This window comes from Empidonax traillii, unplaced genomic scaffold (assembly GCF_003031625.1).
Source record: "Empidonax traillii isolate 1590-97213 ecotype Southwest subspecies unplaced genomic scaffold, ASM303162v1 scaffold6157:size6450, whole genome shotgun sequence".
NCBI lineage: Eukaryota > Metazoa > Chordata > Aves > Passeriformes > Tyrannidae > Empidonax > Empidonax traillii.
In genome coordinates, this window is record NW_020961350.1 from 1 (window position 1) to 4,393 (window position 4,393).

Below are 4,393 nucleotides of genomic sequence, written 5' to 3' on the forward strand. Positions count from 1 at the left end.
TTGGAAAACTCACGAGTTGAGATAAAACCAGTTTAATAGGGAAGGCAAAAGCTGCCCACACAAGCAAAGCAAGGAATTAATTCAGTGCTTCCCATGGGCAGGCAGGTGTTCAGCCATCTCCAGGAGAGCAAGGCCCTGTCACGTGTGATGGTTACTTGGGAACACAAACGCCACCACTCCAGACCTCCACCCCCCCTTTCTCCTTCTTACCCCCGCTTTATACACTGAGCATGATGCCGTATGGTCTGGAATATCCCTTTGGTCAGCTGGGGTTAGCTGTCCTGGCTGTGCCTCCTCTCAACCTCCCGTGCAGTCCCAGCCTCCTCACCAGTGTGGCAGCAGGAAAAGGTCTTGGCTCTGTGCAAGGCCCTGCTCAGCGATAACAAACCCCCTGTATGTTCCACACAAATCCAAAACACAGCCCCATACCAACCACTGTGAAGAAAATTCCCCAGCCAAAACCAGTACAAAGAGCACTATAAAATCTGAATACTTCTCATCTTAAAAACAGGCAAGATATTTCTCCCTGCATGATTTTTAACATAAGCTCCCCCTCTTGTTTAGAGTTTGCATGCTTTGTTATTAATTTATCCCTTGTAAATACACCGTGGCTATTTCATACAGTAGTCCTGCTATTCCACCTAATTCTAGCTCTGATAAAAGTATCACAACATTCTTAACTGGACTTCTAGTTATTTCTCAAAGTTGCAAAGTTAACTTTTTCAAAACCTTCTGTGTCTATAAAAACAGAAGACATAAATCTGACCGATCAATCACTGAAGTACATTGCATGTACTAGGGTGAGATAAATATTCTTTGCAGTATATACTGTACTTTTTCAATAAGGCTATAGTCCTTTCATGTTTGGAAGATGTTTAGCTGATATACCTGTATTGGAGAGGTGGACTACCTTTATTCTAGCTCTTATAGATGGTTTGGTGCTTTGACCAATCCCATTTACTAAATAAAAGCTTGGTATAAGCGTCTCAAATACCCTTTCCTTTCCTCATCAGCAGTAGAAAATGGTACATTAGGATTTGTTACAGAAGTTGAAGTTTCCAAAAAACTAAGATCTGCTTTTTCCAGGATAACTAACACAAGACCCTCACTTCAAATCCTGGCTTCTGAAAACTTGAAAAACTAGATTGTGGAAGTTGGGGATAAAGTTGAGAAGAGGGTTTTGTACAGTAATAGAGGCTATTTCGTAGGATTGCAGGTCATAGTCAGTATCTAGTAGAGACATCTGGGTCCGAAATAGCATTTTTTATTACTGCTTTTGCATTCTTGAACTGCAGATAGGATATGTATATCACTGTAATGATCCCATATTGCAAAAGTAAGCAATACACCCTGCCTGTTTTGTATTTTAAATTAAAGGTTTATTGAGCATATCTGTCTACTGGTGGAAGGGAAAAAGTATTTGCTAACATAGATTAGAACACAAAAATAATTTTGTCCGAAATTACAGGCAATTTAGACAATTCATTCTGCCTCAAATGTTGTTTTATGTATAGTCTAACTGATGTAAGCCACCTGTGGCTTTCTATGTATGTCAGCTTCCTATTGTAACAACTTATTAAAGGAATAAACTCAACCTAAAATCATCTTTACTGTGAGGGTGGTGAAATGCTGGAACATGTTGCCTAGAGAAATTGTAGATGCCCCATCCCCAGAAGTGTTCAAGGCTACAGTAGATGAGGCTTTGAGCAACCTGCTCTAGTGCAAGGTGTCCTTGCCCATGATAGGAGTGTTGGAGCTGGATGAAACCATTCAGTGATTCTGTGATCCTAAACTGATGTTACTGTATTACTGCTTTGAATGAAAAGTGAATTTAAATTCTAAATTTTTAATATTGGGTTCAGCTACTTGATTATTTTTGTAGGCTGAATAAAGAAAACTGTTCCTGAAGATCACATCCTATGAAATTGTTCATAGCATACATATTGTCTAAACTGACTTGCAGATTTTTGTTTTTCTGTGAGATGCATGAGAACACACAAATGTAAACAAAACCAAAACATTTCTCTTGGTTTTGCTTGAAATAAGATAAAATGTATCAAGATTGAATGAGTCAAGTGTTATCCACTTGCTTCATCACTGGTTTTAAATACCATGTTCTTATGTATATACACAAAAATATACTTGGTAAAATAACTGTGTATTGAAAATGTGTAATTTGAAATTGATGGGCTAAAAATGTATTCCCTAAAAAGAGCACAGATACATAACTTGCAGCAGTGTCATGTAGCAGGTAGATAATTTGGCTTTAATGGAATGTCTGAAACTGGTTTCTCTTGCAGCCGCTCCCACTCAGTGTTTTCAATAACCATCCATATGAAAGAAACAACAATAGATGGAGAAGAACTTGTTAAAATTGGAAAGCTAAACTTGGTAAGTATTTGAACTAAGTGGTGTTGATAGCATGCTGAAAGTCATGAACTAGAGTTGGAGGTTTTTTCTGATAAGGGGAAAAATGATTGTTTTCATAATGTGATGTGAGCTACATTTATCACTCTGAAGAATGTCAGTCCCATTTGTCGTCCTTGTGTCTCTTGAACAACTCTCCTGCTATTTTAGGTGTTCTGCAATACCTTGGGGCAGGCATTCTTCAGGGTGGTTTGAGATAGAAGCATAACCTTATTTTCAGGTTGATCTCGCAGGAAGTGAAAACATCGGTCGATCTGGGGCAGTTGACAAACGAGCTCGTGAAGCTGGGAATATCAACCAGTCTCTGCTGACACTAGGAAGAGTTATTACTGCTCTGGTAGAAAGAGCCCCACATATTCCATACAGGGAATCTAAACTCACAAGAATCCTTCAAGACTCTCTCGGAGGACGGACAAAAACATCAATAATTGCCACGGTTTCTCCTGCATCTGTAAATCTTGAGGTAAATTTTAAGTCTGAAAATCTATTCCTAAAATAAATAACACATTTTGCTAATGATAAAAAATGAGTTACATTCTTCAACTTGACCTAGTCTTACAACTACTTTTCACAGGAAACATTGAGTACGCTGGAATATGCCCATAGAGCAAAGAACATAATGAACAAGCCTGAAGTCAATCAGAAGCTAACAAGGAAAGCTCTTATTAAGGTACTAGACATACAGCTTAGCAAATGAAGTTATGGGTTATGTTTGATTTTGTTAATGTAGTCTTTGCTGTGCAGGAATTAATGAGGGTGTGGAGAAGCTGTAACCAGTAGCAGTGCTTTTCTGAAGTGATTTGAATCACTGAACTGGTGCTTTTAAACTAGAGCTGCTCTACTTGTACAGGATTAGTCACTTTGCAGATACTGAAACTGTCACTAAGACTGAAGTTGAAAAGAGAGGGTTGTTGCTTTCTGCCTGTGGCTCTGTGTGTGGATTACATGTTTACAAGTTATTGGAGAGCCACTAAATGACACTGTTTTTCTTTCTGGAGTTGTATTAGCAGGGTCAATCCCTAAAAAGTCCTTTAATTAAAGTGAAGTTGTCAGTAAGTTTGAGTAAAGAGCCAGTGTAAAGTAGGTCTCTGCTACAAAGGAAGTTGTGATTCCAGTTGTAGGCTGTGAGATGCAACCAAGTATGATTCAAATGGAAGGTTCCAATGCTTTACATATATCCAATAGTATGATTTTAAATGGTACTGTACTGGACTTAGAATGAAGTGCTTTGCTTCCATGCTTATGCAAAACTGCTGTAGAGCACTACCTCTGTGAAGTATCTGTTAAGTTAAATATCAAAACCAAAACAGACACTTTCAGGTTTACATGGGATTGTTTTTTTTATGCAGGAATACACTGAAGAGATTGAGCGTCTGAAGCGAGACCTTGTTGCTGCACGAGAGAAAAGTGGAGTCTATATTTCTCTTGAAAATTATGAGTATGTCTTCAAAATTTCTATAAAATGGCTAACAACAGATCTCAGATGCTGGTACAGAAATACTTTCAGATCTATTTTCACACCAGAAAATTGAAGGAAAAAAGTTGACTGGTCAACTTCTTCTTTGGAAGTTTAATTATTACACAGATAATAGGCTTGCACTGAGGAATTTATTTACATGTGGAATAATTACCATATGCATAGCAGGATGCAGATTTACACCATGCAGTCTTTCAGTGGAAGTTCATACATGAAAGCAAACTCAATATAGTTAACTTCACTTTTATAATCCCTAGTTTACACAGAAAGTTTACAATGGAAAATTGTTTTAAATCTTTTCTACATTAAGTGAAAATTAGCTACTTTTCATTTGGAAGTAAGCAATACTTTTTTTTTTTTAATTACTGAAAATATAGTGTAAAAACCTATAGATAATCTTGAAATTGCCTCTTACTTGACTGATTTGTTTTAATCTTTGCTTCAGAGCCCTTAATGGAAAGCTGACTGTTCAGGAAGAACAAATTGCAG